At 50.8% G+C, this 22,460-nt stretch overlaps 1 protein-coding gene and 1 long non-coding RNA gene across 3 annotated transcripts in view; both read left to right on the top strand.

Moving 5' to 3' along the window:
* The first annotated feature begins 353 nt into the window (after positions 1–353).
* Positions 354–6,510, top strand: LOC122209626. Its single transcript, XR_006197688.1, has 4 exons — positions 354–1,155; positions 1,486–1,558; positions 4,675–4,765; positions 5,663–6,510. It is a non-coding gene; the product is annotated as an uncharacterized LOC122209626 (long non-coding RNA).
* An 11,584-nt stretch (positions 6,511–18,094) lies between these two features.
* Positions 18,095–22,460, top strand: part of IL4R (interleukin 4 receptor) — a 41,268-nt gene continuing 36,902 nt past the window's right edge. For both annotated transcript variants that reach the window (XM_042921209.1, XM_042921210.1), the window contains exon 1: positions 18,095–18,195. The gene's annotated coding sequence lies outside the window, so the exon portion shown is untranslated. The remainder of the gene's footprint in view (positions 18,196–22,460) is intronic.

The raw sequence follows: 22,460 nt of genomic DNA, 5'->3' as shown, positions 1-22,460 counted from the left end.
ACCATCAGGTTTTTAAAACCTCCTTCAATCGCCCTGAGACCTCAGCCTTTTAATTTTCCTCTCTGCATGCCCAATGCTAACCCTTTCATCATCATTATTGCCTCCCAGATGTCCTGAGGCAACAACCTTCCTTAGAAGATGACGTCATAGCCTTCTCTTTGCGGCCTTTTGCCCCAGGACCCTCCCCCATCTTGCCAAAGTTATATTAATTCTGTGGCCGTGGTTGTGCATGGAGGTGTGCATGGTGCGCGTCACGTGCACCGGAGAGATGGTCACCAAAATGTCACCAGGGGCCACCGCTGAGATTTGAGGTGATTTTCACTCAGTTTTTTAAGCTTTTCTGTATGGCTTCAACTTGCTAATTTAACTGAGAATTGCATCAATTATATAGTGCTATAGGAATGCTGCCCACGGGACAATGGTTGGCCAGGTGACTCTGCTGGCCTTGGCTGGGCTCTTTCATGTCTGGGCATGGCTGGCTGATGGCCGATCTAGACTGGTCACGGCTTGACAGATGAAGCAACTCTACTCCACATTATCTCTTATCCTGTGCGTGGGCCCAGCCTTGAGGCATCCTCGTGGCAAGGGCAGAAATGCAAATAAATCCAACCTTGGAAGCAAACCACGCTTCCGCACCCCGCCTCCCCCATCACATCTGCTAACATCCTATTGGCCAGAACGAGTCACATGGTGGAGCTTGGAGTCCAAGTCAGAGGCACCCGTAAGTTACACGTCAGGGAGGGTGTCTAGGGAGGGTTAAGAGAGACCATCATTGCAACTGCCTACAACACATGTTCTGTCTTTGTATATTCAGATGCAGTAAGCTGGTTTCATGCAAGATGGCTGCCAGGGCTCCAGCCCCACATCCTCCAGGTGGCACAGGTGAGACACCTGTGGACAGCACAGGTGAACTCTCTATTTTAGCAGCTCCAGAAGAATCTCAGAGTCTCTCTGGCTCCAATGAGTCACAAGCCCAGTCTCTTACCAAATCACTAAGGCTAAGGGACCACAGAGTTCTGATTGGCCCCTCCTGAGTCACCTGCCCACTTTTGAGCTGGGGTGGAGTCAATCCTACTTAATTTATATGGACTGAGGTTCAGGGAGGGTGGCTCACCGGAGGACTATCAAGGATGCTACAGAAGGTGGCTGACTTAGGTTAGGTAGCCCCAGAAGTCTCTGAGACAGGGATTGGAACACAATGTATCTGTGAAGGGATCCCCGAAAAGACTGTGAGAGGGTGGGGAAGTGATGGGGGAGGGAAGGGAGCCCATGCAGGAGCGTTAGTGAGCAGGTTAATGCTGGGGGACCAAGCTCCGTCCCTCTGGAGCCTCTGGGACACCACAGAGCATGCCTTCAAGTTGTCCCTGACAAATGACCTGGGGTGCAAGAAACTGGGCGATTTACCTGCCAATTCCAATCACCATTGGCTGCGACTTGCCTCCGTGGGCCCTAAGTCTCTGACACTTCTCCTCGCCCTCTGCACAGGCTAAGCTGTCTCCCGTGGCCAGAGAATGTCCTTGGGTCGAGTCACTGGTGCTTGCATCCAGAAGCTGGACTGGTACGTGCTAGGGGTTAGGGGCGGGGCGTTGATAGCATCTACTATGGTGGGAAAAACAGGTCTCAGGTTAGGACAGGAGTTCATTTTGGTCTGGGTCCTGCCCTCGAGGCAAGGAAGCCCATAGGTACAGAGCCTCTGGATAGAATCCCAGAGCGGTTAAAGGCATGGGCTGTGGAGTAGGGGAGGTACAGGGTATAGTTCGCTTTCCCCACTCACTAGCTGTGAGACCTGGGGCAAGTCACCTCACCTCTCTGGGCCTCAGTTGATTACACGGCACTGGGCACATGGTGAATTTCCAAGAAATGAGAGCTACAGGGCTGAGTCCAGTCTGGAGGAGTGACATTTCCAGAGGCATCTCTGAGTGTCCTGAGACAAGGAGGAGGTAGGAGAATCAGCCAGAAGTAAGTTGAGCTAAAGACAGGGACAGCACTCAAGGAGGAGTGAAGGACGTCACCAAGGACAGGAAGCACTGATTGTGCCAGAGTCTGCGAGAAGACCCAAAAAGAAAGTCTGGAACCAGGAGGCCACCCCGTTTAGGAAATAGACTCTGGGAATGCAGCACATACATTGGCTTGTCCCTTGTTCAAAGGGTCTGGTGTTCTACTGCCTTCTTCTTGCAAAACAGCCACAATGTTGGAGGGGGGGAGGTCACCCTGTCGACAGCTTTTCCATGCTGCGTTCCTTCTTCCTCCCACCGGAGACTAACCAGTACCAAGATTTCCCTGCTGCAGGCTGAGCAGCCAGTAAAGCACCACAAGAGTTAAGACTGTAAATCCAATAGACTGGCTTGAGAAAATAACCAAAATGTAGGTAGGGGGAGATCTTGCTGGCTTCCGACCTGGCTGGATCCGGGAGCTCAGACAGAAACATCGAACATCGGGATGTAATTTCACTCTCTCTTTCTCCGTCTCTTGACTTCCTTCTGTGGGTTTCCATTGATAGAAAGGACCTCACCTGGTGGTTATTTGATGGCACCCAAAGGCAACGAAGTTAAAATCTGCACCTTCCGCACTCGCGTCCAGTTGCCAAAGGGTGTACGTGCTCTTGTCCCAGAGGCCCACCATAGCCTTGAAGCTCAGCCCGATTGGGACACGCGCGGAGGGCACTCGGGTCACATGCTTGCCCCCTGACCAAGCTCTGTGGCCTTGAGGCCCGTGGCACCAGGTCCACTGAATGACAGAGGTCTGGACCACACGTTCCCATCCTAGGCTGGGCATCGAGTCCCGTGCATGCATGTGCATGGAGAGTTGAGGGTGGGCAGATCCCCGGAGGGAAAGCAGGCCGTTACTTTGCAGCATGGGGACAAGTGTGTGTGGGAGACAAGCCACTCACATCCCCCACAAACATGCACATAGTTCCTACGTCTTTGATCAACCAGCTGAAGAGGCAAAGCCATGCCTGGTCCTGCTGAAGGTGGGGGCAGCTCTGGGAAAACAGAGAACCTCACAGGAGAGCACCCGGAATGGAGCCCCACTGTGTGCCAAGCCCTGGTTTCCATGTTCTTTCATTGTCTGGGGCTTCAGCTCCTCCTCGGCCACTTCCTGCCCTACAGTCACGGGTAACTCACGGAACCTCTCCAGGCCTCAGCCTTCCTCTCCTGCCCCACTCTCCATTCATTCTCACTCATTCACTCACTCAGTCACCGGGCCCTCTGTGGGTGCTCGGGATACAAGACAGGTGTTCACAGCCGTATCCCAGTGCCTGGCACGTAGCAGGTGCCCATTCAATACTGGTTCCAGGAATCAATGGGCAAGACAAAAGTCATAGCCTCAAAATGCTCACTGTCTAACAGAGAAAACAAACGAATTGTAACATGCCCTCAGCCCTGTTGAGGAGGGAGCCTCTGTCTCGGGCTCAAGAATTCTCCAGTGAGGAGGCATCAGGTCCTTACGGAAGAAGATGCTTTCCCAGCCTGAGGAAAGGAGGAAACGCACAGCTAGCCCACGAACCGTGTAAACCGCGGTGCAGAGCTGACGGGGAAGAAAGTTCTATTACTAACCTCTTATTAGGGGCTGGAAATTTTCCATCTGCCTTTACACGCTTGGAAAGGCTCAGAATTTACGCACAAGGAAATGGGAGGACCCTGGCTCCTGCTCTCCCCTCCACTGGGCCCCAGCTCTCACTTGGATTATTGTCCCAGCTGGTCCCCAGCTGTGTCTCCATCCACACAGCTGCCACAGACAGAGGTTATTCTAAAAGCCAAGGCTGGGCCTCTCATGCCTTGGTTTGGAATTCTTCGAGGCTCCACATCACCCAATCCTAGTGTTCAAGATCTTTTTGTAACAGCGCCTGAGCCGCACGGCTCACCCCACCGCGGCACTCCCCGGGGTGGACTTGAACGCCCCACGCTGCCTTTTGTGCCTCAGTTGCCCGTCTTCCCTTCTGCCTCTGCCAGAAGGCTCCTCTGCTTCCAACTGCAGGCCTCTCCTCTTCAGAGATGTCCTTAGGACCTCTTCCGGAGGCCCCCCCCCCGCCCTCCTCAGTACTCCCCATGCTCTCTGTTTGCACAGTTTCATCCCCGACCACAGTCTGGTTACGCCTGAACTGAGCACTATTTCTTGAGTCATCATTGCTACGAGCTACAGATCAACCTCAAGGGACTAGAAACAAGGAGTAAGGCTGGGACCCCACCCTTTGGGGAGCCCACTGTCTGCTGGGAGGGTCTTCTAAGACCTGTGGTCAAATCGCTTTCTATAGGTGGGAAGCCTGTTTCCTTTAACCCCGGGGTTCTAAAGTGGGGGCCACGTGATTCCCCCTCCCTCAACAAGGGGGCATTTGGCAACATATGGAGACATGATGATGGTCACAGCTGGGAGGATGTTTCTGGAATCTAGTGAGAAGAGGCCAAACGTGCCACTAAATATTCTACAATGCACTGGACAGCCGCTCACGGCAGGGGGCTATCCGGTTCAAAATGTCAACAGAGCTGAGATTGAGAAACTCTGGTTTAACCCTTCAGCAACGGGGAGCTACAGAGGGATTCTTGATTGGGGGGGCGGGGGGAGAGAGATTGATTCAACTTTGTGAACTCCGACAGCTGGGTTGGTGGTGGCCTGGATGAAGACACCCCAAGACCAGGGTAATTCAGGACTTTTCCCTCCCCCCCCCCCCCCCAGGAAATCAGCCAAGTAAGGAGTCTATTGTTCTTCAGCCCCGTGTACATTCCTCCCAGATGACAGATCATAACCATTGCAACCAGCAAAGTGGGTACGTAATGTCTGTTGGGCTCCTGGGAGATGGTTCCCTCTTCCGAGAAAGGGCATGCACGCTCAGCACTGACGAGTTACGAGATCTTGAGCAAGTTACAGACCTTCTCTGCGCCTGTTTTAAAAAAGGGACGAATAGCACCTAAGTCCTAGAGCTTCCGGAATTAGTATGTAGGTATATTGGGCTACAACAGGGTCTGGCATAAAGTGCCACACTACTATCTAAGATCTTTTGTAATAGGTAATTCCATATGTAATCCCTAATGTCTTTTTTTTTTTTTAAGAGAGAGAGTGTGTGTGGGGGCGGGGGGGGGGAGGGGCAGAGGGAGAGGGAAAGAGAGAATCCAAAGCAGGCTCCACACATGGAGCCTCACGTGGGGCTCGATCCCACACCCCTGGGACCGTGACCTGAGCCGAAATCAAGAGTCACATGCTCGGGGCGCCTGGGTGGCTCAGTCGGTTGGGCGGCCGACTTCGGCTCAGGTCACGATCTCGCGGTCCGTGAGTTCGAGCCCGCGTCGGGCTCTGTGCTGACGGCTCGGAGCCTGGAGCCTGTTTCGGATTCTTTGTCTCCCTCTCTGTCTGCCCCTCCCCCGTTCATGCTCTGTCTCTCTCTGTCTCAAAAATAAATAAACGTTAAAAAAAAAAAAATTAAAAAAAAAAAAAAAAGAGTCACATGCTCAACCGACTGAGCCACCCTGTACGTATCGGCTCTTAATACCATCCCGTCATTATCCCCACCACCATCACCAACATCATCATTGACGTTACCGTCGCCCCCACTTACCATCACCTTTTTAACCACCATCATCATCTCCACCAACATCGTCATCAACATCCCTGCCCCCCCACACCTGTCATCCCCACCATCACCATCACCATCATTGTTTTCTTCTAGAGAAAGCTTGTTTATGGAGACCACCCGACTGGGGCACGACCGGATGTCACCCTGCCCCAAAGGCGACGGCCAAAAGGACCAACGCTCAGCCCCTTCGACACAGTCTCCTGGCTATGTCCACAGAACTTGGCTCAGGGTTGTGGGCTCTCCCTCCGTCCTTACCCGCCAAAACCAAAGAGCCACGCCAGCTCAGAGGTTCCAGATGGCTCTCACTCTCGAAACGATCCCACAGGGGCCGTCCTGTAGAACTAAAACAAAACCAGACAGAAAACCAACCCCCTCCTCCCCCCAAACCAGGCAACGAAAGCATAAACAGAGGTTTCAAGTTTCTCCTAGTAAAGGCAGGCTGGAGCTTGGCCACAGCTGGTGTAGTTCAACTGCTCGAAGATGTCAGTGAATTCCCTCTCACCTTCCAAGAATTCCAGATACTGGCTGTTGCCAGTTCGTTCACAGATGTCAGGGCTCCCACAAATGTGGTTGTCTTGACCCCCCTCTCGCGGGGGCAAGACGTTCTGTGGTTGCAGCTGGAAGACCACTGCCATCAGGAATGCTAACATTTTCCCAGAGGCTTCCTCCCCACAGACTCCCGCTTGTGTTTCACTGGCAGAACTGCGTTACTCAGCCTACCCCCTGCCCCCCGCCCTGCCCCCGCAGGACAAAGGAGGCTGACGAAGCTAGAACGGGATTGCCATGACTGGCGGAATCAGGCAGGGTACATCGCTGCCCCCAGATAAAGTCTGGGTTCCATCAGCAAGGAAGAACGTGGGGGGTTGAGTGTCACGGTTATATGTCAAGGTACTATGGCTGCGTGCCAAGCCATCCCCGAATTTTGTGGCATTTACTTTGCCCCATGAGTCTGCAATCTGGCAGGGCTCAGTGGGGACAGCGGGTCTCTGTTCCACTTGGCGACAGGTTACAACAACAGCGACATTTATTTTGCACATGATTTTTGCGATTTTGTCGGAGTTTGGTGAGTTAAGCTCATCTCCGTTCCCCTTGGTGTCAGCTGGGATGGCTCTAGAATCAGCTGATGACCCGCTCGCTCACATCTGGACCTGGACTGGAAAGTTCCAAACAGCTGGGGCTCCCTGGGCTTCTCACTGTATCTCTATGTGGACGGCCCATATGCTCCCTCCAGTGTAACCGGACTTCCCGCGTGTCAGCTCAGGGATCCCAAGGTGTGAGTTAAGAGAAAGAGAGGGAGGGAGGGAGATAGAGGGATGGAGGGAGGGAGAGAGAGCGAGCGAGCATTCCTAGTAGAAGCAGGACCTTAGAAGTCACTGCATCCTATTTCCACCACATCCTATTTATTAGAAGAGGCCCACTGAGGGGAGCCTGGGTGGTTTGGCTGGTTAAGCGTCTGACCTCGGCGCGGGTCATGATCTCACGGTTCGCGGGTTCGTGCCCCGCATCGGGCTCAGGGCCTGGAGCCTGCTCCAAATTCTGTATCTCCCTCTCCCTCTGCTCCTCCCCCGCTCTGACTCGGTTTCTCCCTGTCTCTCAAAAATAAATAAACGTTAAAAAAAAAGAAAGAAAGAAAAAAGAAGAGGCCCACTGAGGCCAGGTCACGAGTAGGAGAGGGGAACTAGAGTCCATCTTTTGGGAGGGAGATAAATGATTGGACGTGTTTTAATGTCACATCTACGTAGCAATGACAGAGACCTAGAAAAAAAGAACAGACGGTAAAGCACTGTGTTGGGTGGAGAATTAAGAGGACAGCTGACCAATGCTTTGAAACGCTTTTCTCTCTTCAGATCCTAAAACTTACAGCGGTTTGCTCTCCGAAGAATCAGAGTGGGGTCTGCTCAGCAAAGGAAGTAATTCCTCATTTAATTTTAACTTTTTTAGTGTTTATTTTTGGGAGAGAGAGACAGAGCACGAGAGCGCGAGCGGGGAAGGAGCAGAGAGAGAGGGAGACACAGAATCCAAAGCAGGCTCCAGGCTCTGAGCCGTCAGCACAGAGCCCGACGCGGGGCTTGGGTCCATGAAGCACAAGACCATGACCTGAGCTGAGGTCGGCTGCGTAACTGACCGAGCCGCCCACGGACCCCAGTATTCCTCATTCTAGAGGCAGAGCAACCCTGTGGCAGTTACTGTCTCCCGCCTTGGCCTTGGTCCAGTCAGCCTTGCCACCTCCTGACCTCTGACCTCCAGCACATGCAGCTCTTTGCCTGGGGGCTTGTCTCCTGGCTTTTGGAGCCTGCTCAGCACCCCCTCTGGTCCTTCTCCTACTTCCACCCTCTGGGGCTCTGGGCGCATGACTGGGAGGAGGAGGCGTATAAATACCCCAGCTCCCTCCCCCTTGGTGAGATGACTTTACCGTGCTCGGTCCCCTCTTCCAAGAGTTCTGCGGCACAGCTAAGCCTCAGTTGGCCACAGGGACTACCCACTTAGTGATGCAGACTGTGTTCACTCTTTCCCTTCCCAGTCGTGCTTCCCAGACCTCTCTCGGGTTTTCCTGGGATCGCCGTGGAGATAAGTTGCTGGCATGAGAATCCTAGTCTCAGAGTCTGCTTCCAGGGAAAACAAAGGAAGGCAACGAGGTTTAGAACTTGGAGGACAGGACTCTGAGTCTCAGCTCTGCCACGGAAAGCGCTTGGACATCATCGCTGCCACCCTCACAGGAGAGAAGCTGAACAAAGTGAAGACCGAGGACGTTCCGTAGACCCTTCAGGGAATGGAGGTCATGGGGCGTGCCGCCACCCCGAAATCTGGAGAGACAAGGTGAACACAGAGATTCACAGCTAAGAAGACCAGCTTACCAGGTGCAGAAACCACCTTAGCTAATAATCGGTAGGCACACTTACATGGTAATTCTGATAAACTGCAGGAAGTCGACTGAACTAGCTCGGGAGATAAATCCTGGGGGCCCAGTCTTAGAAGGACCCCGTACTTTCATAGATTTTACTTCGAGGAGCCTAGCACATTCTCAGTTAACACCAGACAGAAATCCCCTCCTGTCTGGGGGTAGGGAGAGGGGGAAGTAACCCTTCTAAAATATGCAGAAAGCATTCTCCATAACAAAGGCCCGCCCTCTCAGGGAGGCTTCCAGGGCCACATCTGAGCTGAGAAAAGGGAAATTAAGACAACTCCAGCCTCATCTAGCCTTCCCATCTCTAGTAAGGCAAGAAAAAAAAAAAAAAAGTCTAAGAAATGCTTCTGAAGGTCAGACTGGGAACTCAGGTCCTACAAGTTATAGATGGCTTCTCCTCTGACACCCTGCCACCCTATCCACGGGCTCCAGTGCACCGGTGGAGTACAACTGAGAATAGAAAGACTGATTTTATTTACTAAGGAGTTCTTAGGGAAACCCAAAGACCACAGAGGGTTAAAAAAAAAAAAAAAAAGGAAACTACAGAAAACAAAAGACTTCAGTACCTACAGCTACAGCAAATATCAAACACAGCCAGCTTCTCGCCAGATTAACCTCACATTAGCAACCTAATTATCTTGTTTCCTATTATGCGCTGTATCGGGTCCGGCTTTCCACAGAAATTTCCAAGATACACTGTAAAGGCAAGAAAAAAAACACAGCCTGAGAAGACAAAGCAACTCTCAGAGGCAGAGAGGACCCAGGTTCGAGACTTAATCCGACAGTAACTACAAACGGATAGATAGTAAAGCACCTCACAGAGAAAGTAGACGATGTGGAAGCACAGAAAAGGACACTCTATGGAGGACTCAGAAAGGACCGTCAGGGGAAAAAAAATACGCCACACAGAGATGAGTAACGGTCTTAGTGGGCACGTGAGTTGGCTGGACACAGCCCAGGGAGCTTGAAGTTTTGTCAACAGACACTTCCCAAACTGAAATGCAGACAGAAAAAGACTGAAAAAAGAAAAAAAAAGGGAGAAAATATTCAAGGGCTGTGGTGTCACTGAAAAGGCGCTGCATACGCATAAGGGGAAAACCAGAAGGGGAAGAAAATGAGAAAGGAACAGAAGGAATGTTTGACGTGCTTAGCTCCCCCGCTATGGTGGAGAATCTTCTACGCTAACGACAAACACTACAGAACAGATCCAGGAAGCTTAAAGAATACCAGGCGCAAGATAAACATCAAAGGATCTGTACCTGGGCATGCCATATTCAAACTGCAGAAAGCCAAAGACAAAGAAGAAATCTTGAAAGGAGCAAGTGGGGGGGAAACCCCTTATCTATAAAGAAACAGACTTTTTGTCAAAACCAGGCTAGCAAGAAGAGAGTGGGATGAAGTATTCAAAGTATTGAAAGAGAAAACCACCAGGGCACCTGGGTGGCTCAGTTGGTTAAGCCTCCGACTCTTGATTTCCGCTCAGGTCGTGATCTCACGGTTCGTGAGACTGAGCCCGGAGTCAGGCTCAGGGCTGACAGTGTGGAGCCTGCTTGGGATTCTCTCTCCGCCCCCCCGCCCCTCCCCCCGCTCGAGTGCATGCTATCACTCTCTCACCCTCTCTCTCAAAATAAATAAATAAACATTAAAAAAAAAAAAAAGATAAAAGCCACCAACCTAGAATTTAGCATCCCGTGAAATTACCCCTCAAAAGTGAAGGAGATGTTCTCAAACAAAAACCAAGGAAATTTGTGGCCAATAGACCTGCCTCCCAAGAATTGTTAAAAGAAGTTCTTTGGAGAGAAAGAAAATAATGTTAGAAACTCAGATCTACATAAAGAAGAGTGTCAGAGGAGAAATAAATTAAGGAAAATAAAAATGAAATTGTACGAAAAACCCTGAACTGATGTGATACATAGCTATTCAAAGTAATAATCATGTTGGGTGATTATAACATACGAATAAGTGAAATGAATGGCAACAAAGTTACAGGGAATGGGAGGGAGGAATTGGGAAAACTTTGTAGTACCTGTAACACAACACAGTGTTGCTCGAAAATAAATTTAGATTACGTTGTAAATACATATTGCAATATGTATGACAAATGTGTATGCAAAACTCTATGACAATCAGTAAACTTTAAAAAAAAAAGAAGTATAATTTATATGTTAAGAGAGGAGAGAAAACTTAATTCTATAAAATGCTCAGTGAAGACCAGAAAAATCAGAAAAAGAGCATGTTTTTTTAAGAAACAAAGAAAAAGTGCAATGAATACAAACCAGTTACCAACATGCTAGATATTAGCCCAATTATACTGATAAACGTTTTAAAGTTGAATAGTTTGAATACACCAACTAAAATATAGAGACTGTCAGAGTGGATTAAAAAGTAAGACCCAACTGCATTTTGTCTACAAGAAACCCATTAAAAAAATTTTTTTACGTTTATTTTTGAGAGAGAGAGAGAGTGTGTAAGGGGGGGAGGGGAAGAGAAAGAGGAAGTCACAGAATCTGAAACAGGCTCCAGACTCCAGCCTCTGAGCTGTCCGCAGAGCCTGACACAGGGCTTGAACTTGCGAACTGTGAGATCATGACCTGAGCCAAAGTTGAATGCTTAACTGACTGAGCCATCCACGTGCCCCTACAAGAAACCCATCTTAATTGTATACATGCGCTTAAATGAAAACTAATGGGATAAAGAAAGGTATACCATGCTAACATTAATCAAAAGAAAGCTGGAGTAGCCGTATTAACTTCAGACAAAGCAGACTTCAGCACAAGGAATAGTAGCAGGGATTAAAGAGGAAATTATAAAATGATAAAAGGGTCCATTCTCCAAGAAGACATAACAGCCCTTAATGTATATGCACCTAACAACAGAGTGTCAAAATACATAAGGCAAAAACTGATAGAACGGCAAGGAGAAATAGACAAATCCACTATTATTTGGGTAATAATATCATTGGATCTTAATAATATTGGAAGTTGGAGACTTCAACACCTTTTTTTTTTAGTGATTGACAGATCCATTAAGCAAAACTCAGTAAGCATATAGCTAAATCGAACAGCACTATCAATCAACTGAATCTAATGGACATTCACATAACTTAACAACAGAAGATTATACTTTCTTCTAAGCTCACATGGGACATTCACCAAGACAGACCACAGTTTAGACTGTAAAGTAACTGTAACAAATTTAAAAGATTAGAAATCATATAAAATACATACTTAGTCTACAACGGAATTAAACTAGAAATCAATAATAGAAAGCAACCTGGAAAATCCCAAAATAATTGGAGAAGAAAAAGCACACATAGATCAAAGAATACATCAGAGAAGAAATTTTTTAAGTATTTTATTTTTATTGTTTAAAGTTTATTTATTTTGAGAGAGAGAGAGAGAACAATCATGAGTGGTAAAGGGCAGAGAGAGAGAGAGAGAGAGAGGGAATCCCAAGCATGCTCCACACTGTCAGCACAGAGCCCGATGCAGGGCTCAATCTCACGACTGAGATCATGACCTGAGCTGAAATCAAGAGTCGGACACTTAACCAACTGAGAGCCACCCAGGTGCCCCTGAAATATTTTTAAATAAATGAAAATAAAAACATAACTTACCGAAATTTGTGAGGTGTGGTGAAAGAGGTGCTTAGAGGGAAATCTACAGCATTGAACACAGATACTAGAACTTAAGAAATCTTGGGGCGCCTGGGTGGCTCAGTCGGTTGAGCATCCGACTGTTGATTTCAGATCAGATCATGGTCCCAGGATTGTGGGATCGAGCCCACGCTTAGCGTGGAGCCTGCTTAAGATTCTCTCTCTCTCCCTCTCTCTCTCTCTCTCTCTCTCTCTCTCTCTCTCTCTCTCCCCTTCTGCCCTTCTCCCCAGCACCCCCCCTCACATTCTAAATTAAAAAAAAAAAGAAATAAAACTAGAGTTTTAAAAATGTTTATTTATTTTTGATAGAACACAAGAGAGGGAGACACAGAATCCAAAGCAGGCTCCAGGCTCTGAGCAGTCAGCACAGAGCCCAACATGGGGCTCAGACTCACGGAACATGAGATCATGACCTGAGCCGAAGTCTGTCTCCCAACCTACTGAGCCACCCAGGTGCCCCGAAATAAAGAAAACTCTAAAATCAGTAACCTAAAAGATGAAAAATAAGCATATTAAAATATGCTCCACACAGTATGTCCTTAGGGGAATTGCAAATTAAAATGACAATGATAGGGGGCTCTCAGTGGCTCAGTTGGTTAGGCGTCTGGCTATGGCTCAGGTCACGAAGTCGCCGTTTGTGGGTTCGAGCCCTGCTCGGGTTCTGTGCTGACAGCTCAGAGCCTGGAGCCTGCTTCAGATTCTGTGTCTTTCTCTCTCTCTGCCTCTCCCCTGCTTGGCTCTGTCTCTCTCTCTCTCTCTCTCAAAAATAAATAAACATTAAAATTTTTTTTTTTTAAATAACAATAATATGCCAGTACACACCTACCAGACTAGCCAAAATGCAAAAACACTGACCACACCAAATGCTGGCAAGAATGCAAAGCAGCAGAAGCCTTGTTCATTGCTGCTGGAAATGCACACCGGTAGGGACACTCTGGAAAAGCGTTTGAAAGTTTCGTGCAAAACGAAACATTCTCTAACTATGTGATCCAGCAATCGCACTCCTCTGTATTTGCCCAAAGGAGTTGAAAACATGTCCACACAAAACTTGCGCACAAGGGCTTGAAGCAGCTTTATTCCTAACCACCCAAGACTGATTTGGATAAAATGTGATACATCCAGACGACGGAATAGTATTCAGTGCTGAAAGAAAAAGAAAAAGAGAACGAAGAAGAAAAAGAAAAAGAAAAAGAGAATGAAGAAGAAAAAGAAAAAGAAAAAGAGAACGAAGAAGAAAAAAAAAGAAAAAGAAAAAGAGAATGAAGAAGAAAAAGAAAAAGAAAAAGAGAACGAAGAAGAAAAAAAAAGAAAAAGAAAAAGAGAATGAAGAAGAAAAAGAAAAAGAAAAAGAGAACGAAGAAGAAAAAGAAAAAGAAAAAGAGAATGAGGAAGAAAAAGAAAAAGAAAAAGAGAACGAAGAAGAAAAAAAAAGAAAAAGAAAAAGAGAATGAAGAAGAAAAAGAAAAAGAAAAAGAAAAAGAGAATGAGGAAGAAAAAGAGAATGAAGAAAAAGAAAAAGAAAAAGAGAACGAAGAAGAAAAAGAAAAAGAAAAAGAAAAAGAAAAAGAGAATGAGGAAGAAAAAGAAAAAGAAAAAGAAAAAGAAAAAGAAAAAGAAAAAGAAAAAGAAAGAAAGAAAAAAAGAAAAAGAAAAAGAAAACCATCAAGCCCCCAAAAGACAAGGAGGAATCCTGAAAGCGTATTCTAAGTGCGGAAAACTAAACAGGAACAGTAAATAGATCAGTGGCTTCCAAGGTTCACGCTGCTCTATCCTGGCAGACACAAGTCATCGCGCATTTGTCCAAACCCGATTTTGTCAAAAGTGTCACGGAGTGAGTGAACCGGGACGTAAACTGCAGACTTTAGTTAATAGCAACTGCGTAAATATCGGTCACTAACCGGAACAAATTCACCACATTAAGGCAAGACGCTAGTAACAGGGGAAGTCATGCTCATGGAAGGGAGGTGTGTGGGACCGGTCTGCACTACCCGTTTTTCTGTAAATCTACACCTCTTATTGAACAATTTTATTCATCTTTACCACTCCTTTAAAACCTGAGAGATGGGCTTAAAACGAGTGAGTTACGATGTGATGTGAGCTGAATTTGTATTGAAGCCACACTTGGGAACCCCCTGGGTGAAGGGACTGGGTTTTTATTATTTGGGGGTCTCCAGGCTCCTCCCTAGGCCCGACACAGAGCCGATAAAGGCTGCATAGCGCGGGGCAGGTGAATTTGAATAATGAAACCGTATGCAAAGTGACAAGCTTCCCATTTATTGCCTCTGGGGCCTCACGACAATTCCCTGTTCTCTTGAACTCCTATGTTGACATCATTTCAGACTTACAGGCAGGTGGCGAGAGTCGTCCAAAGAATTCCCGTGTTCCCTTCCCCCGATTTCCCCCCCACCCCAAGCCTTCACAGAGGACCCCATGTGGTGTGACCTTCCCTGTCTTTCCAGTGTTTTCAGCCCCATTTCCCAAGGAAGAAACAGGCTGAGGGAAAGGCCCCATTTTCATCTTCGTTCTGTTAGGAACAATGATGAACATTCACTGAGCGCCTACGACGTGCGGGGCATCGTTGCAAGCACTTCACCGGCCGTTTGGCATTTCCCCTCACCTGGCCCCAGGAAGCAGCCCGTCGGGGTCCCACTTGGCAGATGTGGAAGTTGAGGCACAGGGACGGTGACCCTGCGGCCCAGAGTTCCACAGTCAGTAAGTGGTGGACTTGGTCTGCGGAGGCAGATGTTTTGGCGGCAATTGAAGAGTGAGGTTGACTTAAAACCACAGAAAACAGGGTGGGAGCCAAGCTGGGAGTGTGGGAGGGCAGACGGCACAGGCCCCGAGATCAAGAGTCAGGCGCTCAACTGACTGAGCCACCCAGGCTGTCCCTTCCTTATGACTTTCTTATAACAACATTCTTTACTCTAGCTTACTTTATTATTATTATTATTATTATTATTATTATTATTAAAAGCTTTTGTGGGCGCCTGGGTGGCTCAGTCGGTTGAGCATCCGACTTCAGCGCAGGTCATGATCTTGTGGTTCGTGGGTTCAAGCCCCGCGTCGGGCTCTGTGCTGACGGCTCGGAGCCTGGAGCCTGCTTCGGATTCTGTGTGCCTCTCTCTGCCCCCTTCCCCGCTTGTGCTCTCTCCCTCTCTCTCAAAAAATATATAAACTTATGGGGCGCCTGGGTGGCTCAGTCGGTTGAGCGTCCCACTTCAGCTCAGGTCATGATCTCATGCTTCATGAGTTCGAGCCCCGCATCGGGCTCTGTGCTGACAGCTCAGAGCCTGGAGCCTGTTTCAGATTCTGTGTCTCCCTCTCTCTCTGCCCCTCCCCCGCTCACGCTCTGTCTCTACCTCTCAAAAATAAATATTCAAAAAAAATTTTTTTGAAAGCTTTTAAAACATGTCTATTTATTTATTTTGAGAGACAGAGCACGGAGGAAGGGCAGAGAGAGGGAGAGAGAGAGAGAATCCCAAGCAGGCTCCGCCCTGTCAAGCCCAGAGCCTGACACAGGGCTCGAACCCACGAACCATAAGATCATGACCTGAACCGAAACCAGGAACCAGACACTTAACCAGCTGAGCCCCCCAGGCGCCCCTCTAGCTTCTTGTATTCTAAAAATACAGTATATAATACTGTACAACATGGAAAATATGGTTTAATCAACTGTGTTATCTGTAAGGCTTTGGTCAACAGTAGGCTATTAGGACTTACATTTTTGGGGAGTCAAAGTTACATGTGGATTTTCTACTGCCCCGGGGTCTGCACCCCTAGCCCCCCATGTCATTCAAGGGTCAGCTGTATATGAGTTTGAGTCCCCGGGTATGGGTGTGAATGTGTGCGGGTGTGCGAGTGGATGTGTGAGTACGTGAGTGTGAATGTATGCACGTGAACGTGTTTGGAGAATGTGAGTGAGTGGGTGTGAGGGTGGGTGTGAACGTGCGTGCAAGCTTTTCTAGGCAGGAACAAACCTTTGTCAGTGAAGCAATGCCTATACCTGCCCCCAACCCCCCCCCCCCCCCCCCAGCCATTGCTCTTGGCGGATTTCACGTGAAATGCAGAATTCCCGGGCGCCTGGGTGATTAAGTCGGGTAAGCGTCCGACTCTTGACTTCGGCTCAGGTCGTGATCTTATGGTTCACGAGATCGAGTCCCGTGTCGGGCTCTGCGCAGAGCCTGCTTGGGATTCTCTCTCTCTGCCCCTCCCCTGCTCATGCTCGGTCTCTCTCTTTCTCTCTCAAAATAAATAAATAAAAACATTAAAAAAAAAGAAATGCAGAATTCCCATCTGACCTGAATTCCTGTTGGAATTCACAGCTTGTCTGGCCAAGCATCCTGGCTCTTGCTGAGGCCTCTCTCCCTGGCTGCCCTGGCTGTCCCCAACCAGCGTTCATTACACACAACTGCTTGCGTTTGTGACTTGTCAGGGCTCCCGCCTGACCCCCCAGGGCTAAGAAAGCAGGGGATGGGTATTTCTCACTCTCTCCCGCCCCCAGCTCAGGCCCTGGCACATGGAGGCATTAATACATACATGCTAAATTATTGTAGCTTTTCTCACCTCTAGGTATTTGCTCGCCCCATCCCCTCTGCCTGAATGCCTTTCCCTTTTCCCTCCCTTTTCTGCACTGATCTTTGGAGAGACCGTCAGAGGCCATGTCCTCCAGGAAGCCACCCTTGACTCCCCCCCAAACTGTCTACTGTCATATACTTGAACTGTAAGGTCTCAGTAAGCAGGGTCCATATTTATCTCCATATCTGTGTCCTCAGCACTTGTCACAGGCTTAGGCACACAGTAGGGCCGAGAGAAAAATAAGTGCATGAAAAATAACGAAAGAGAATTGAAGTACTGTGTCCCCTCCCAGAGGCTTCTCTGCTCCCCTGGCTCACCCTCCACCACAGCAAGCCCATCGGGCTGTCCTTGGCTGTGAGGATTCTGCCTCTACTCTAAGACCAGGAGCTCCTTGAGCCTAAGATGGGGTCAAATTACCCTCTGGATCTCCAGCACTTCGCAGCCTGAGTCAGCACATCCTCTTACCTTACCTCCTTCCATTTTCCCTTCCTCAAGTCTCTCCGGCCAAGCTAGCCTTCAGACAATTACTCCAACACGCCACCCCAGGGCCTTTGCACTTGCTGTTTTCTCTCCCTGAACTAGTCTTCCCCCATATTCTGTTCAGGATCAGCTCAAACGTGTCTTCATCAGGGACACCTTTCAACCACCGACCCCGACTGACCTAATAGGTCCCTCTCTGCTTTATTTTCTTCTCCGGACCTCTTGTCACCTGAAATATTTTATTCTCTTAGCATTCTTCCCTACTGCTTGGCTCCATTGGGGTTTTTATGGTGTCCAGTGGTTAGTGGTCTACGGGGCCTGGGCTCAAATCCCACACCTGCTGCACGATTCTCACCAAGTTGCCCCTCTGTGCCTCAGTTTCCCCATCCGTAAAACGAGTGATAGTAATACAGCTCCCTCCTAGGGTAGTTGTGAGAGTTAAATAAATTACTACATGCAGTGCCTCACAACAGAGCCTGCCAGATCTTACCAGCTATTGCCAGAAGAGTTGTTCCACTATCTAAATTCTTCGGGCCCCCGGCATAAGGCAGGCGCTCAGGAAACGTTGAAGGAACAAACGCACAGGGGCACCTCGCAGAAGCTGGGCCGCTGGGAAGGGCAGAGGGATGAAAGCCGCCCAACGACCCAGCCCCACATGCACCTGCCCCCCTGCAACGCGAGGCTGGGGGCCAGAGCCGGGACGCCATTCGGAGAGCCAGGGGGAAGCACTGCGGGGTTCTGGCGGGAGAGGCCGCGCGGGCGAGGAGGCGGGCCCGGGAGCCAGGCGGGGACAGTGGGCGGCCGGGAGGCACGGGGAGGGCGGGGAGGGCGGGGGCACGGGGCGGGGCCTGCGGAGGGGCGGGGCCTGCGGAGGGGCGGGGCGCAGGAAGCCGGGGCGGGCCGGCTCGCGCGCCCAGGAAAGCCCCGCGCGGCGCGGGCAGGACTGGCCGACCGGGGGTCCCCCACATCCCGCTCGGGCGCCGGCGCGGCGAATGGACCCGGGGCGCGCAGGTAGGACGCGGGCCGATGCGCGCGGCGGAGACGGGGGACCGGCCGGGGGACGGGCTCGGCCGCCGGCGGGGTTCCAGGCGACGGGGACCCCCGGGCCGACCAGACCCCGTCGGGGGTCGCCCGGAGCCCGCTCCTCCCCGCGCCCCGAGCGGCGGCCGGCTCGGCCCGGGCGCCCCCGGGGGCGGCGGACGCGCGGAGCGGGGACCCCGGCGCGCCCCCCAAACTCGTGCTGGCCCGGAGACGCCAGCGGGGACGGCCCCTCGGGGACCCGGGGCCGTCGTGAGCGTGGGGTGAGGCGGGGCTCGGGCCATGCAGCGCCAGTGTCCCAGCGATCACCCCCTGCCCCGCGCGCAGGAAATGGGTGAGGATTGGGGCGGAGGGGGGGAGGGGGAGTTCCGAAAACTGAACTTGGTTACCCGGTCGAGGCATCTGGGGAAACGGGGCCCTGTCGACTCCTTGTCTCCTTACTTGAACGTTGGGTAGACCCAGTAACAATAGCGGTCATTTAACTGGACTCATTTTGTACAGATTCTGTCCTGAGCATTGAACGTATTCTGAGTTAAATCGCAAAATAACTGTTTTGGTCGGTGCCGTGTGTCCGTCCGTTTTTCAGAGGAGGACGCTGTGTGGCACAGGCAATTTAAATGACTTGCCCGAGGTGGACAACTGCCTGGAAAGGGTGCGGCAGGATTCGAACCCAGGCGGTTCTGACGCCAGAGCCTGTCGTGGTCCACCCGTCGGCAATATTTGTCAAACTACCCCATAAACGAATTATCCAAGGGATTTTATTAAAAGGCAGATTCCCGGGCTGTCTTCAGTGAGGTTGCGATTCAGTAAATCTAGGAATCTGGAGTTTTAAAAACCCACAACATCTGGATTTCTTATATCAAGCAAGACTGGGGACCAAGCAACCCTCAGTGGTCCTGCTGCTGGGATTTGCAGATGGCTCCCCTGCCAGCACTCATCCCGGTGGGGTCCTAGCCTCTGCTCTTCCCCAGCTGCCTCCCAGGTTCCACCCCTGCTGCTCCTTCCCTAAGGGTGGCCTGTTAGAAGCCTGGGCATTTTCTGGGACATCAGTGCCTTGATTACAATCCTAAAGTCCGATGGGGAAACTGAGGGTGAGGTGCACCTCTGTCCAGGGTGTCCCCCCACAGTCAGGGGATTCCAGAGTCCTGCAAAGACTCCTCAAGAGCAGCTCACCTGCCCAGTGGTTACAGATGTGGATGCTGTGGTGTTGGCAGGGAGCAAGGGGTTGGGGGGGGCAACCTCCCGCAGCCATCCATTCATTAATCAGCACCCGCTGGGCTCCTACAGGACGCTGCTCTAAATAGCACTGGTGTTTGCCTTTCGGGGGGGCTCGCGCAAGTAGGGGTGATCACCTGGCAGGGACAGGCTTCATGGAGCGGGGACCCCTGAGCCAGCCTTGGAAGAGGGGCGGGGGAGCTTGGCTGCGGGAGAATGGGAGGGAGCAGCTGGGAGCAGCTGGGAGAGGCCTGAGGGAGAGGTGCCGGGGGAGGGGGGGGCAGCCAGACAGGGATGGGAAGGTGCGTCTGGCCACGTTGTGGAAGGCCTTGAATGCCATGCTGAAGAGTGTGGCCCAGTGCACTTCACCTCAGCCCGAGCCATAAAAACCACAATGCAGATTCCTGGGTGCCCCCGGATCCCTGAAGCCAAGGCTGGAGGGAGGCCTTGGGAAGGCAGCAGGGAGGGAAAACCACTCGTGAGTCAGGCACTCTGGTTACCACACGCCCAGTTACCAGCAGATCTGGGATCACCTGAAGATTTCCACATTCCGGGCAGCAGCTCAGTAACTGATGTGTTTTGTACCACACAGCAGGGGCAGGGAGGTGGTCCCCTGAGGCAGTCAGTTTCCAGATGCTCTGATTTAGCAACGCGGCTGAAATGCACTGTGGGAGAAGTGAGGAGGGGGCCTGTCCTGGACCCGTCCTCTCCCTCCACCCCTACTCCCCTGCCCCCCAGAATGGAGGTGCTGCCCTCTGCCTTCAGCTGCCTTTGATGGCACCTGCAAGGGAGGCAGGGACAGAGCCCCCCGGGGTGCTTCACATTTGTCAGGCTGGGCTTTCACGAAGGCTAAGGGCATCATGTTTTATAAGATACTTAACACAGTTTCCAAAGCGTCGTACATGCACAACAAATGTTCATGACTGTTTTTACCCGTTAGGAAGTATAGCGTGGAGGTAACGAGTATGGACTCTGGAGCCAGGTTGCCGAGGTTCAAATGCTGGCTTTCCAATTTACTAATTTGTCAGGACCTCAGTCTCCCCGTTTACGAAATTACAGTGACTGCTTTATACCATTGTAGCAACGATTAAGTGAACGGATACATGTCGAGCCTCCAGAGCAGTGCCTGGTACTGACTGAGCACTATGTATTTGTTATACATTGGATGGGATGGAATCGATCCATTTTGCCAGGGAGGAAACTGAGACCCAGAGATGTGTGCAGTGGCCTTGCCTAAGGCCATGTTGTCTAGGAGCGACAGGGAAGGATTTGAATCTGCCTTTCTCCCCAGCCTGAGTTCTCTCCCGCTATGTCAGTTTGCTCAGGTTAGCAAGAGGGACATCTTTCTGAGCGTTCCACATGCCCAGTCACGTTTGGCCAGAATTCCCTTGGCTAGGCTAGAAGACAGGCCAGTGGCTCGCCTGGCTGTGTATGAACTTGCCCTTTGCAAGAGTGTGGACAGGAAGCCCAGGGGAGACTGAAGGCTCTTGCAGAGGCCAGGGCAACCAGCGTCACCCAGGGCTGTCTCCCTGTTTTCTGACTGCCATCGAGTCATTCTGTTTCTCTGAGCAGGAGGCAGAGAGAAGGACACAGGCTTGCAGACAGGGGCCCCGGGTTCAGATCTGACCTTGCTATTTCCTATCTGTGTGATCATGAGGCACTTGCTTAACCTCTGTGAGCCTCGGTTTGCTTGTCACGAAAATGAATATTGGGGGGTGTTCAGGGCATAGTTTTTACAGGCACCTTGCCCACGGCTCAGTGATGGCGGTTTCTCTTCTTAGGACAATCGCTTCTCCATATCCAGCACCTGGCTAGCTCATTCATGTCTCCAAATGTTCATCAAGCACCTATATGTTCCAGGAGCTACTGACCGAGTATTGGACAAAGTCCTTGCTCTCCTAGAGTTTAAATTCTAGTTTGAAGACGGGCGATACACAACTAAGCAAACACATTCACATGTATCACCCTTATTCCTAATTCTGAACTCTGCAGGTTCTGAAAACCGACAAGGTTTTCCATCATTCAGTTGGAAGCAAGAACTGAGGGCAACTAATCAGGGGGTTCTTTGGTGTGTTTGTTAATCCCCCTGGACGCCAACGCTTATGTGTTGCCCTGTGGAGAAATTGACATGAGCGATGGAGGGGGGGAGGGAGGGGGTAGTGCTGGACCCATGGGGGGAGGGAGGCAGGGTGGGTGGTTACGCCTGGTGGGATTTCATCCTCAATAACCTGTCTATAATCTGAGTTACTGTGACTTCTGAGACATGCCTGGTCCCCGGGGATTTCACACAAGAGGACAGGGACCTTCAGGACCCCGTCAGGACTGGGGAGGAAAACGAAAGCCGGGTGAGGGTGGACTTTGCGGGAGCCTCTCCCGAGGAGCCACATTTAGGACGATGTGGGGCAGAGGCCCCGGGGAAGAATGGGCCAGGGGCGGGGAGGGAGCCCGCAGGGAAGGTCTCATCCACCCCACCAACCCCGCCTCCTGGCCCGCTGCTTGTCCCTGGCTCTGGGCGCACAGTTCTGTCTAAACTCGCATGTCCTTGCCTTTCCAAGATGTGACCGTGAGTCTGAGATTTCGGGTTTGGCTCTGACTGACTCATTCTCACCCACGGGGGCCCGCGTGGCATTTCCGAGTTTGCTTTAGAGACTCTGGGACTTGTCTCAAGCAGGCCCGGGTGCCAGCCGGCTGGAGAGGATCAGCAGCGGGGCGGGCATCTGAGTCCTCCCTCCACCCTCCTCCCTCCTCCAGGGACAGAGGAAGGAAGTGGGTCCGTGTGAGGGGAAGAGAGCGTGGCTTCCTGGGTTTGGTGGAACCCTTCCTAATATTAGCGGAAGGACTGTAGTTCTGAGCAGCGGGTTGAAGGGACTAACCACACACCTGAAAGTAACAGGTACACACACGTCTTGAGGGTCAGCACCAGGCTTCCACTCGCTCAGCAGACGTGTTAGGGACTGGGGACACAGCGGTGAATGACACAGAAACGAGAGCCCTCTTAGAGCTGACAGTCTAGCGGGGGAGGT

The sequence above is a fragment of the Panthera leo genome, chromosome E3 (genome assembly GCF_018350215.1).
Source record: "Panthera leo isolate Ple1 chromosome E3, P.leo_Ple1_pat1.1, whole genome shotgun sequence".
Lineage (NCBI taxonomy): Eukaryota > Metazoa > Chordata > Mammalia > Carnivora > Felidae > Panthera > Panthera leo.
Note: the sequence above shows the minus strand (reverse complement) of the source record. Positions and strands in the feature narration are given on the sequence as shown.